The sequence below is a fragment of the Emys orbicularis genome, chromosome 13, assembly GCF_028017835.1.
Source record: "Emys orbicularis isolate rEmyOrb1 chromosome 13, rEmyOrb1.hap1, whole genome shotgun sequence".
NCBI lineage: Eukaryota > Metazoa > Chordata > Testudines > Emydidae > Emys > Emys orbicularis.
Window position 1 is genome coordinate 33,384,018 of NC_088695.1, and position 13,873 is coordinate 33,397,890.

At 48.9% G+C, this 13,873-nt stretch overlaps 1 non-coding gene across 1 annotated transcript; it reads left to right on the forward strand.

Moving 5' to 3' along the window:
• The first annotated feature begins 12,811 nt into the window (after positions 1-12,811).
• On the forward strand, positions 12,812-12,884 carry TRNAK-UUU (transfer RNA lysine (anticodon UUU)). The gene has a single exon. It is a non-coding gene; the product is annotated as a tRNA-Lys (tRNA).
• The last annotated feature ends 989 nt before the right edge of the window (positions 12,885-13,873 follow it).

The following is a 13,873-nucleotide window of genomic DNA, read 5'->3' on the forward strand; positions in this document are numbered from 1 at the left end:
AGAGAGATTGAAATGTTCTCCTACTGGTTTTTGAATGTTATGATTCCTGATGTCAGATTTGTGTCCATTTATTCTTTTGCATAGAGACTGTCCGGTTTGGCCAATGTACATGGCAGAAGGGCATTGCTGGCACATGATGGCATATATCACATTGGTAGATATGCAGGTGAACGAGTCCCGGATGGTGTGACTGATGAGGTTAGGTCCTATGATGGTGTCCTTTGAATAGATATGTGGACATAGTTGGCACTGGGGTTTGTAGCAGGGTTTGGTTCCTAGGTTGGTGTTTTTGTTGTGTGGTGTGTAGTTGCTGGTGAGTATTTGCTTCAGGTTGGGGGGCTGTCTGTAAGCGAGGACTGGCCTGTCTCCCAAGGTCTGTGAGAGTGAGGGATCGTCCTTCAGGATAGGTTGTAGATCCTTGATGATGCGCTGGAGAGGTTTTAGTTGGGGGCTGTAGGTGACGGCTAGTGGCATTCTGTTACTTTCTTTGTTGGGCCTATCTTGTAGTAGGTGACTTCTCGGTACCCTTCTGGCTCTGTCAATCTGTTTCTTCATTTCAACAGGTGGGTATTGCAGTTTTAAGAACACTTGATAGAGATTCTGTAGGTGTTTGTCTCTGTCTGAGGGATTGGAGCAAATGTGGTTGTATCTTGGAGCTTGGCTGTAGACAATGGATCGTGTGGTGTGGTCTGGATGAAAGCTGGAGGCATGTAGGTAAGTATAGTGGTCAGTAGGTTTCCGGTATAGGGTGGTGTTTATGTGACCATCGCTTATTAGCACTGTAGTGTCTAGGAAGTGGACCACTTGTGTGGACTGGTCCAGGCTGAGGTTGATGGTAGGGTGGAAATCATTGAAATCTTGGTGGAATTCCTCAAGGGCCTCCTTCCCATGGGTCCAGATGATGATGTCATCAATGTAGCGCAAGTATAGTAGGGGCGTAAGGGGATGAGAGCTGCGGAAGCGTTGTTCTGAGTTAGCCATAAAAATGTTGGCATACTGTGGGGCCATGTGGGTACCCATAGCAGTCCCGCTGACTTGAAGGTATAAATTGTCCCCAAATCTGAAATAGTTGTGGGTGAGGACAAAGTCACAAAGTTCAGCCACCAGGTTTGCCGCGATGGTATCGGGGATGTTATCCCCATTGTACAGATGGGGCACTGAGGCACACACTGACTCAAGGCCAGATTTTCAAAGGTATTTAGGCACCTAGTGGGATTTTCAAAAGTGCCTAGAAGGTTAGGTGCTTTGTAACCCCCCCTTCCCCCGATGCCTAGCTGCATCTTTGGGTGCCTACAAACCTTTGAAATTCTGTCCTTAAAGCACTGGCCTGGGGTCAGACAGGAAGTCCATGGGGGGAGTAGAACCCAGGTCTCTGAGGGCTGCAGACCAGCCTCTCTCTCTGCTGCATGCTGCAAAAAAAGAGGACTCTGATAGATGGGAGCAAAACCAAGGCGGACAGTTCTCTGAGACTCCAGCAAACGGTCCCACGACGGAGGTCATGGTTGGCAGCATGAAAAGCAGCACAGAGGTTAGGAAGGCTGGAGAATGAGTCAGATGAGAAGAGATCACTTAACTCCCAAGGGGTGGCTGGTTCGGCCCCAGGCTGGCTTGTACAGCAATGGCTGCTGGGCAATTTTATATTTTAACTGAAAACCATTTTGTTGAGTCATTTTTTATTCCGAGTTTGAGAAAAGGAAGGAAAGAGAAAGTGTCATATAAGTATCAGATGTGTTTATACCTCAAATTCTTAGGGTTTCAGCTGTATTCAGGCCAATTCCAGAACAAAGAACAGAAACTGCATCCACAGAGTCCATAAAATTGACGATTATTGTCATGATTTGCATTATTCACTGGGCACCATCTGTTTCCTCAGCACTGTTCAGAATATGCCAGAAAATTCAGTCCCTGAGCCAATGCATATAAGATGTGTAACTCTGGATAAGATGGCTCAGATATTTAAGTATGAAGTGTATAGTTATTGACTGCACATGTTATCACATGTTCACTGATGTTTATATCTATGAGTGGAGGCACTGATGGCAAAAGAAGTTTAACTTGATTAAGGACTAGAAGATTTGACCCTCCAACTTTCTTTCTAAAGGAAGAGCTGCCCAGAGCTTCTGTGCCCATTTATTCTCCTTTCCTGCCTGCAATTGACCTGATATACCTCAGAAATTTCAGGTTTTTTTCTCAGCTTTAAAATGTAGAATTTTCTTGGTGTTTGGTTTTAAATATTCTCCTGTGAGAACTGCCACTCAATCGCTGTAGTGTTGTGTTTAAAGGCTAGTTACTTTCCAGGAGGATCTTAAACAGAAATAAAAGCAGTGTTGCCAACTCTATGACTTTTGTCATGAGTCTCATGATAATTGTTTTCCTTAAAGCCCCAGTTCCTGGAGTCAAGTGGAGATGTGATGATTTCAGCCTTCATTCTTAAAGAAAATGAAGTTTCTAGTCTTCGTGGCTGTGGAGAAAGCTTCAAAATGTGACCCCAGTGCACCCTAAAGTCTCAAAAAGCAGAAGGCAAATAAAAAGAATCCCAAATCTGTTGTTTTTACATAATCTCATGGTTTTAAAGTCAAACCCATGATTTTTGGTGAGTCTGATTCATGATTTTTGAACTTTTGGGATTGGCAATACTGTGAAAGTGTCAGTTTCACTTTTGTTTAAGGTTAGTTTCTAGTCTATTATTTAGACTAGAGGTAACATCTCTAGAGCCCCGGGCAGTTGAGGCATAAACTCATGGGGCCTTCCCCTAGTAGGCTGTATCCAAAGTTAAATGATCTATTCCAAGCTTGATGAACTGGAAAAAAGGGATAGAACGTAATCTAGATTTTTTCTACAATTGTTTCAGTTGTATTCAAGAGTTAGTAACAAAGAATATACATTAAAATTTTAAACCTAACCAGTGTTCCATTAGTGACTGAACATGTTAGTATTAGAGCTGAGCGGGTCTAATATTTATTTAATCCTCCTTTTTTTATATATATATATATAGGAATTAGATACAGTATCCGATCAGCTAATTTCTAAATTATTGTCTGCAAAAAAACCTTTGCGTTTTCAGGTGCGAAGTAGCTCTTGGAACCACGGTTAAAGTTGCTGCCCCCCCCCCCCTCCCCACACAAATCTGAAATGGCATCCCTGGCCATTAACCCCACAAGAGGGAACTTGGGCACTACTTGAAATCAGAGGATAGCAAGCTAGTCCCACCCCCTAAAATCCCATCTGGGTGGGGATTGGTGTCTGCAGGTTATGAAGGGAGCACTGGTGCTGGGGGTGAGCGACTCTTAATCAGTGTTAGATTCTCTTGGTGGGGAAGGTGGTTCTTGCTGCTTACAAAGATGTTTAATATTTGCTTAACCCCTTCCTAGCTAAATGCTACTCCAACACCCATGGCAGTATACCAAGTATGTGATGTAGCACTGTGCGTACCAAAGAGCATATACCTAATATACAGTGCAGGAGGAGTGTGTCTGACATCCACCCCATGCCAAGTCACTCCCTACAGCTAGTACATCTCCAGGCTATGCTTCTTAGCATCATCCCCTGCTGCACAGGGGGCCAGAAGTGAAGGGGTTAAATCTGTTCAATTGGTGAGGCGGCTGTTTTGGAGCATGTGGTGAGACCCGATATGAGCTGTGCTCTGCGGGTAGCTGCGCACTGATAAGGCCCTTTCTCTCAATAGGATTTCTTGTCCTGGTTAAATAGAGGAAAGAGCCACTGGAGGCAGAGCAGTAGCAGTGCTGCTCTGAGTGAGTCGGGTGCTAATCCTGAAAGACCAGTGTGTGCGCTTTGATTTTGTTTTTATAATTGATTTATTTGTTGACGTCGCTGTTTCAGAAACACTAGCAACATTGGCAAGAGGCAGTGGCGGGGGCTTGTCAAGGAGTGTGAGGGACCTGGACACTCAACACCCTTTGGTTTCCACTGGGATTTGGGTACCTGACCCCTTTGGCATGGCTGTTGGTGGGAAGCTTGCGCCATTCCTGCTTGGAGTCATCAGAATGACACATCCCCAATTCCACGAGCACCAAATGTCACTCGGATAGTGTTATGGGATGGAATTTCAGCTGAACACCAGGTAGGGTGACCAGACAGCAAGTGTGAAAAATCGGGACAGGGGGTGGGGGGGTAATAGAAGCCTATGTAAGAAAAAGCTCCAACAATCGGGACTGTCCCTATAAAATCGGGATATCTGGTCACCCTAACACCAGGGAAAACTCCTGGGACTGAGCTGTATTAGAGTGGAACAGTCTCACTGACCTCAATGCCCTTGACAACGTTGCCCCAGAACTCTTCACTAGTGGTAGCAGTGGGGGATGCTGCAGTGTGTACAGAGCTTGGGTGTCTTTACTACTATCATCTGAGCAAGGTTAGGCAACTTGGTGCTAAATCCACCTCAGCCCTGTCTGCACTACATCTTGCTGCACCACTGGTGAATTACAAGCACCATGTTTGCTAGTGGAGCTGCACCCGTTATCAAAGCAGTTAAAGTCCTGTTGCTTGAGTGCCTTGAAATGCAATAAGACAAAGCAATGGGGAGCATTCTGAAGGGAAGAATTCTGCTCTGGTAGGGGGGTGGACCTAATAAGTCTATTCCATTTTATTTATATTCTCAAGTAGCCATCCTCTAGCATCACTCATGCTTCTGCGCCCCATTTGCAGTGCTGCCACCCCTGTGGTGTCTCTTAAGGAATGTAAACCCGTTACATTGCATTTCAAAGCCAGGAATATGCTCCCTTCTTCTTTCTTATGGCGGGGGTAGAGCAGCAACTACAATTTCACCTGAAGCTGATCAAGCCAAACGGCTACATCAGGAGTAGCAGAATTTATTCCAGTAATGTCTCCTTCATATTTATAAATTGAGCAGTAGGTAGTGATATGTTCGGTGGACTGTCGTGGAAAACAAGTTATTTGTCACTGGTGTGTGAGAATTTAATGTTGCGAATACCTAGGGTTGCTAGGGGTATGGTTTTCGACTGGAACGCCCGGTCGAAAAGGGACCCTGGCGGCTCTGGTCAGTACTGCTGACCGGGCCATTAAAAGTCCAGTCAGCAGTGCAGTGGGACTAAGGTAGGCTCCCTGCCTGCTCTGGTTCTGCATAGCTCCCTGGAAGCATCCGGCATGTCCAGCCCCTAGGAACAGGAGCAATCAGGGAAGATCCACGTGCTGCCCCCGACGCTGGCTCCGCAGCTCCCATTAGCTGGGAACCGTGGCCAATGGGAGGTGCGGGGGTGGTGCCTCTGTGCACGGGCGGTATGTACCGCGCAGAGCTGCGTGGCAGCGCCTCTGCCTAGGGGCCGGACGTGGCAACCGCTTCCAGGAGCAGCGCAGAGCCAGGGCAGGCAGGGAGCCTGCCTTAGCTCTGCTGCGCCACCAACCGGGAGCAACCTGAGGTAAGTGCCGCCCAGCTGGAGCCTGAACCCCCTGCTCCAGGTAGGAACCTCCTCCTGCACCCAAACACCCTCCCAGACCCCACACCTGCACCCCAACCCCCTGCCCCAAGTCAGAACCTCCTCCCTCACCCAAACTCCCTCCCACAGCCTGCAGCCCTTCCCGCACCCCTACACCAGCCCTGAGCATGCTCCCACACTCCAAACCCCTCATCCCTGGCCCCACCCCAGAGCCTACACCCCCAGCTGGAGCCTGCACCCCTTCCTGCACCTCAACCTCCTGCTCCAGCCCTGAGCCCGCTCCCACACTCCAACCCCGTTGGCTCCAGCCAAGAGCCCCCTCCTGCACCCCAAACCCACCCCAGAGCCCGCACCCCCATCCTGCACTCCTGCCCCAGCCTGGATCTCCCTCCCACACCCTGAACCCCTCATTTCTGGCCCCACCCAGGACCCTGCATGCCCAGCCGGAGCCCTCACCCCATCCTGCACTTCAACCCCCTGCCCCAGCCCGGTGAAAGTGAATGAGGGTGGGGGAGAGTGAGCGCTGGAGGGAGGGGGGCTGGAGCCTCAGAGAAGGTGTGGGCCCTCAGGGAAAGGGGCGAGGCAAGGGTGTTCTGTTTAGTGCAATTAGAAAGTTGGAAACCCTACAACTACCCCTTTCCCATATGACGATGCTCTCTGGCATGGAGCAATCTGAAATCGACAGCCATGTCAAGTAGGGCAAGCAGGGGTGTGGGCAGGAGTCTTTTGTTTGTTTTCATGCTCTTAATGGTGAGTTGAAGGTAGTGATGGACTCCCAATATTTTTAACAAGGGGCTCTCACAAAAACTCCTCTTATCATTTCCTTCTTAACCTGTTATCTGAAAGCCTTCCTTCTAGCACAATAGCTACCTTTGGCAACTAGCCCCTCCCTTTAAAGTTAATACTTGTGTGCAATGCTCTTACGCAGACACATGTGCATCCCCACTGTTTTGTCCTGTCCTCTATAATGCTAGGGGAAATAATGTCAATTTGGAGTGCCTCAATTTTTGGGTACCTAACTAGAGCCATTGAGGGTTTGATATTTTCCCCCCAGGTCATGCTTAACAGTCTCGACTCCAGCTGAAGTCATGGGAGCTCTGCACCTCTGAAAATCAAGCCCAAGGCATCGTAAGTTACACACCAAAAACTGAGGTCACCCTTGAAAATTTGACCTATTGGGTGTCTTCTGACTAGCAGACAGCATCATTCTGTTTTATTTAGATTCGTATTCTATGCCCATCACCCTGGTACCTGGACATCTTTCAGAGAGAGGTTCTTGCTCAGTGCTGACTCCAAATCTCAATGTGAATAGAAACTTGCCGCACAGCTGGATAGAAAGGTAACCTCCACGTTGGTCCTCTATCCATTTGCAATGCTCATCCTAGACCCAGCTGCTTGAGTTTGCAGCAGCAGCAGCTCCTGACCTTGGCTTATATTGCTTATTAACATAGCTAAATTGGGGGATAATTCTTAAAGGTAAAAGCAGCCGGGCCCTGCTGCATCATCCTAAGCACTATTGACAGCCCCAGCTGGACAGCTGCTGTCTCTGCTTTACAGACTATGCTGGGAGTGTAGCACAACTGCGGGGGTCTCGCAGATCTGTCAGGACATCTCATTTTTAAAACATCTTTTCTGTCCATGAATATTAGCAGCACACTCTCGCTCTCAAGCTGCAGTTCAGTCCCTGGGTTATGGTTCTGTCTGAGCTCTTGTATATGTCCAGCTCGGTGTTGTCCTCTCCATTTCTGGCTTCCATCCAGCACTTGATCCCCCTTTTGTTGTTGTTGTTCTTGCTCCGGTTGCATTTTGCTTTGAAAGAAGCAAAATGCTGCTCGTGTACAAGAGAAGAGTGGAATCCACCAGCAGCCACTAGGAGAGGGATGTCCTGGGGAGAAAGAGGAGGAGGCGACTGAACAGTATGTTTGGGAGAGAAGAGGGCCTGGGGAGAAGGGAACTATCTAGCAAGGGGAGAGGAGGAGAAGTGGTCCAGGAAGAATAAGTACAGGCAGTAGGGTCAGGGGAACAGAGAAGCGAGGGGGGGGGGGGAATGAAGAGCAGATGTAACCAATGTGACTTTCTTTTTCTCCCATAAAGAAAATAATCCCCTTATGTGAACAGACATAATATATTAATCCAGAGGTTCTCAAACTGTGGTCCATGGACCACCAGTGGTCCGCGAGCTCCATTCAGGTGGTCTGCAGATAGTTCCCTCTAAGGTGCGTGCATGGGCGGCCGCACTCAAGAGAATGAAGGGCCACCCACCTAATTAGTGGAGCCATGTGGGCGTGGCTCCACTAATTAGGTGCCTGGCCCCTGAGAAGATGCAAATGTAAGGTGAGGTGGTGGCCTTGGGGGGAATAAGGGGTAGGTGGGAGGGGGCAGTGGGGTGAGAAGAAGCGGTGGGGGGGAATTTGGGATGTGTGGGGCTACGGCGACCAGAGAAAGAGGCAACTTTCCCCAGCTCCAGGGCAGGGGCTGCCAGGGAGAGATCGCCCCCCTTTCCCAGCTTGGGGGCTGCTGCGATGGGGGAGAGAGGGCACATCCATCACATTCGAAAGGTAAGACTACAGATATTAAAACGTGAGTTGTGTGCTTTTATTTGTAGAACAAAAAAACGTTAATTTTTTTTTTTTTATATATAGCACTTTTATCCAAAGCACTTTACAATAGTTAGCTAACGGTACAAGCAACATTTGGGAAGATCATTAAATGGTCCACTGAGACCCTCAGCAATTTTTAAGTGGTCCACGAACAAAGTTTGAGAACCACTGTATTAATCCTCCCCTCACATTGCTGTTCCACGTAAGCCATGGCTGCATCTGCCAAGCCAGTGTGATCATGAATGGGAGAAGGGGTTGTGAATAAGGAAGGCATGCCTGGGAGGATCTCTCTGTGGAGATGCAGTCCATGCCATGGAAAAATTTGAGACCCCCTGTGTTAGGATAACTTGCTCTCCCTCGGGCCAGATGCTCTTCTAGGCCCCAATCTAACTCCCATTGGAGCTGACAAGAGAGGCTTTCCATTGACTCCAATGGGAGTTGGATCAGGCCCTTGGGAAACAGCCTGAGCTGTGTTCAATCAGGAAGCCAGTGGCTCTGCCCACTACACAAGCACTCTCATTTGGGAATGAAGAGGGAGAAGAAAAGTATGGTTAATGGAACAAAGGAACAATGGGAAGGAGGAGAGAGACAGCGAACAAAACAGGAGATGCAGATGGAAAAAGTAGCGGAATGATGAAAGCTAGAAGAGGGGCCGGGCCCGGGGGGAGGAGAAACCCTCTGCAGACACATTCACGTGCCAATGCACATCTGAGTCTGAGGGAGGTACTGACGGTGGCAGTGAAAACTGTCCCCTCTATTATCCCTCCTTGCACAGAGATGGAGCAATTGCAGACAGCAGCCGTGGGCCTGTCTCATCACATCAGATTTGCTTCCATGTGCATGAACAAAACTCTTTAGTCTCCATCTTAGTTTTAAAGATTGGGGACAATGTGCAGTTCATTTTGTTAAGTTTCCCTCCGCATCTGCTTGAAACATAAATGACTCATCAGTTGTAAGATACCACATGCACCTGCTTAAGATCTTCATTGACTTACAGCAGGGCTGGCTTGGGGTGTATGCCAGCTCAGAATTGTCTCTGAACACCCTCAGGTTTGGTCTGTCAGTATCTTAGCAAGGATGATGGTTCTGCTTTGCCACACTTTTTCTGTGATGAGGATGGGCACCTCTCTCTACTTCAGTAGAAACTAAACAAATGCAAAGCTGGAGACTGCAGGTCACTTGAGCTGCTCTATAGTCATCTCTCAAAGCAGCAATCTGTTCTGCATTTGGATGTAAACCCTCCTTTATGATAGTTCTAACACTACCTTGTGGCCCAATGAGTTTGCTCTTGTAAATTTCAACACTGATGTGGGTGTAGATGTTGGACCATTGAAAATGTACATACAGGCCTTTGCACCTATCAAGTCCACATGCTCAAGCAAAGTTCCCCTGGAAAACTTACCCCTCAATGCCCTATGAGGCACTAATTACTAAAGACAATTGGTGTAAGTACATCCCACTCTCACCAATGAAGTCAGTAATGCAGATGACAGTTATGCTGACACAGATGACTAAATTTATGGCCATTAACAAATTCAGCAAATTTACCTCCATTATTCCCCTAAAGCAAAAGCCTCACAATTCATTTGCAATTGATTTCCATAAAAATCGCCTACAAACTAACCTAGTTTCACAATAACACAATTTTTTCAGCTTCGGTGGTTGGAAGATCACAAAGAAAACATGTTAAACCTAAGGCTGTAGCAGAAAAATAAAGTTCCAGCAAAACAAACCTCTAGGCAACGTTGTAACTATCAATTTATTTTAGAACTTCAAGGGGCTAAGACATAACACAGCATGTTTCTCCATCTGGTAGGTAACATTACAAAAATGCAGACCAATTTGTCTCTAACTTCCCTGGCCTGAAAACATCTCTGAACTGAGAGATGAGGCAGGAAAACTACTGTGTGTCAGAAAAATTATGAATAAGAGTAACGCTTAAAGAACATTCTCCTGCAGGGCATAGGGAGGCAGATCTTGATGTTCTGCTACTGAGTGAAACTAAGCTAGGTTGACCAGATGTCCCAATATTATCGGGATTGTCCAGATATTAGGGGCTTTGTCTTATACAGGACTCTATTACCCCCATAGTCCCCCCCATCCTGATTTTTCACCCTAAACCAGGGATCAGCAACCTTTGGCATGCAGCCCGCGAGGGTAAGCCCCCTGGCGGGCCGGGCCGGTTTGTTTACCTGCTGCGTCCGCAGGTTCGGCCGATCGCGGCTCCCACTGGCCGCGGTTCGCCATCCCAGGCCAATGGGGGCGGCGGGAAGTGGCGGCCAGCACATCCCTCAGCCCATGCCGCTTCCCGCAGCCCCCATTGGCCTGGGATGGCGAACCGCGGCCAGTGGGAGCCGCGATCGGCCGAACCTGCGGACGCGGCAGGTAAACAAACCGGCCCGGCCCTGGCGAGCCGCGTGCCAAAGGTTGCCGATCCCTGCCCTAAACTAAGCTGAAAGGAGCACCGTGTGTAACCTGAAAGCTATTTAAAGGAGTGACATTGAGTGGTTGAAGTGGAAAAGATGCATAGCTTTTCTTGTCTCTTTCTGTTCCTCCAAAAGAATCCAATGTCTCAACTCTGCCATGTCTAGAAATTTGTTACATCTAACAATTCATTGTAAGCAGGTCTCAGTCTAGTTCCTGGAAAAGACGTATCCACCAAATCACAACCGCGATCACACTTGGCACCTTTATTGTCAGTTGCTACAGCAAGGACAAGAACTTAATGGATGCTGATGCTGAATTCCCTGGATTGAGAGACATTGGCATGACACTGTTGGGGAAGCTCTACTTCAGCCTGTTGCTGAATCTGTTCTGTGACTACACAAATGCCTCTTGTCTCCAGAACTTTGAACTTGGCACCTTTCACTGGGACTAAATTAACTTCAAAAGAGTTTCTGTATCAATGGTGGCATTTTATGAGAACTGTAAAGACAAGGGAAGAGTAGTGCAAATGGCTGGCATTAGTGCTTTTGGAGAAACTAATATTTAGGGTGTCTACTTTCAGCATCTATTAAAATAGTGAGGCAGAACCATGGATTTCTGACTCCATTCTTCAGTCCCGTCTGTAGGTCATCAACTTAGCAAAGTAGCTTTCAGAGGTCAGTGCAAGAGAAAGTGTGGGTTTGCTCTGGGTAAGTAAACTTCCTTATGTTTGTGCTTGGATGGACATCAAATATAATGAGCTTGGAAATCTTCCACCATATCACTGATGTGTTGAGGGATGTGTGGTGTGTATGTATTGTGTGAGTCGAGCTGTCCTGTAGTGAATCAAGAGCATGAGTACCAACCTCAGGGCAGACTGTTGAGAAGCAGGGCACAGATCCAAAATGAGCTGTAAGTTCTATACTTAGGACTTGTCCGTACTTAAAATTCTGCAGCTGCCCTACTGTAGCGCTTCAGTGAAGACATTACCTATGCTGACCGGAGGGCTTCTCCTGTTTCAAACCATTTATCCATTTCTAAGGACATGTCTACTTACAATCACCACAGTAATTACTGCAGTCGTTAATATCCATACTACCCACTCTCTGTCAGCGGTACGCATCCTCACCAGGAGCACTTTCACTGACTTAAGAGGGGCAGGGTGGGGGCTGAAAGCCCAGGCTCTCAGCTCCATACGCAGCTCCCCACCAAGATCCCAGGTGCCACTCTCTCAGCTCCCTGACGTAGCGAGGCTCCCAGCTGCAAGCTCCGCGCCTGGAGTCCAGGAGGCTCCCCGCTCCCAGCCAGGCTGTGCCCTGAGCTCCCGGCGGCTGCACTGAGGCTCCTGGCTCCCTGCTGGGAGCCCGGCTGCAGCAGGGAGCTGAAAGCCCGGGGAACAGCCGGGCTCCCCGTGGGGAGCTGGGAGCCAGCTGGGCACAGCCTGGCTGGGAGCAGGGAGCTGGGGACAGCGGGGCTCCGAGTGGGGCAGGCACAGCCTGGCTGGAAGCGGGGAGCCTGGGGCACCCGGACGCTAGCTGGTAGAGCCCTGCGTGGATACAAAATTTATATCTGTCGAGCTGCAGGTTTCTAGAGACAATGAGCAAGACCAGCAGGGCCATGGCCAGTGACCAGGCCAGGAACCGCAGCGACAAAAGCAGCAGGATGTTGGGTCACTGGTCACAGGAACCAGCGCCCAGCCTGAGCAGCTCCTGTGGCTGTACTGGCCCCAGTCTTGCCCACTGGGGCTGGCACCAGGCTCACCAGCAGCTTTCCCTAGTGCATGCAAGCGTCCCTAGTGCATGCAAGCATTCTGCGTGCTCCTGGGCAGGAGTCTCATCCACGCAAGCACAGATTGCTTTGAGCATTTGCTATTCGTAGGGTGCTAGTGGTCACCTGGTGCCAATTTCTGTTCCCTAGTTAGATAACTTAGATTTAGCAACAGGAATAATGTGCTCTGGGTACAAGTTTGTAAAGATGCCGGCAGCCATCCTGATAACCAACGGGCTGAGCGCGTGTATTCCAACAAATCGAAACTGAGCTCTGTGCATTTGTGAATATAGTCACAAATTCGTCCTGTCAAGTACATGGCCCGCTCTGACCACAAATACAACAGCTTCTCTCAGTCCAAGGCAGAGACAGTCCCCACTCACCCATCCCTTCTGGAAGATAGGTCACTGCTACTGATGCCCTCCATAGAAATCCCCGAGTCTGGGCCAGGGAAGGGAGAGAGGGAGGGCAAATAACTCCCCAAAGATTATTGGGATGCTGCTGCATCTGGCATAGCATCACAGTGATTTTTTCCCTCACCTACTTTATGCTTCCCTCACATTGAAGTCCTCCGTAACATTCAGTGAAGTCCTCCGTAACAGGTGAGCCTGGCTAGCTCAGTTGGTACAGCATCAGACTTTTAATCTGAGGGTCCAGGGTTCAAGTCCCTGCTCAGGTGATAAACTACTTACCAAGATCTTAAAAACCTGTCTGTCTTAGTCTGCAGAAGGGAAAAATGAGGGGGGATTTGATAGCTGCTTTCAACTACCTAAAAGGGGGTTCCAAAGAGGATGGATCTAGACTGTTCTCAGTGGTAGCAGACGACAGAACAAGGAGTAATGGTCTCAAGTTGCAGTGGGCGAGGTTTAGGTTGGATATTAGGAAAAACTTTTTCACTAGGAGGGTGGTGAAGCACTGGAATGGGTTACCTAGGGAGGTGGTGGAATCTCCTTCCTTAGAGGTTTTTAAGGTCAGACTTGACAAAGCCCTGGCTGGGATGATTTAGTTGGGGATTGGTCCTGCTTTGAGCAGGGGGTTGGACTAGATGACCTCCTGAGGTCCCTTCCAACCCTGATATTCTATGATTCTATGATTCAATGGAGCTGTATAGTCTTCTCAGTGCTGCCAGATGCTGAGCTGGCCAGTACCCCTCACTGAACTCCTCGCAATGTGCTGTTTCAAAGAGACCTCCCTGCTCTGGCCTGCACACTTCAACTAGGTCAGCAAAGCCCCCCACTTCACCCTTGTGTCCTCCCCCAAGCTCTGCCTCCTGGGCCTTGAGTGGGGCCTGGCCTACCTGCCCTTACACTGATACAAATCCTCAACAAGACCTTGGAAAGGATGAACATCCTTCCCCACCCCACGCCAATCATTGTCCTAGAGAAAAATCAGTTACCCTAACCCTTATTTGGGCTTCTATAGTGCCTTTCATCCTAGGATCTCAAAGCTCCTTAGAAAGGTGTGGGAGTGTCATTATCCCTGCTTTGCAGATGGGGAGACTGACACAAAGAGGGAAGTGACTCAGGAGCGGGGGAAGGTCCCTAAAAGTGGGAGGGGAGGCAGCCGTGCCCAAACTGTGACCCTGCCATCGCACCACCCCTTCCCCCAAGGCCCCGCTCCTGTGCCGCCTCTTCCCTCAAGACCCCGCCCCCCTGCTTGCTCTCCACC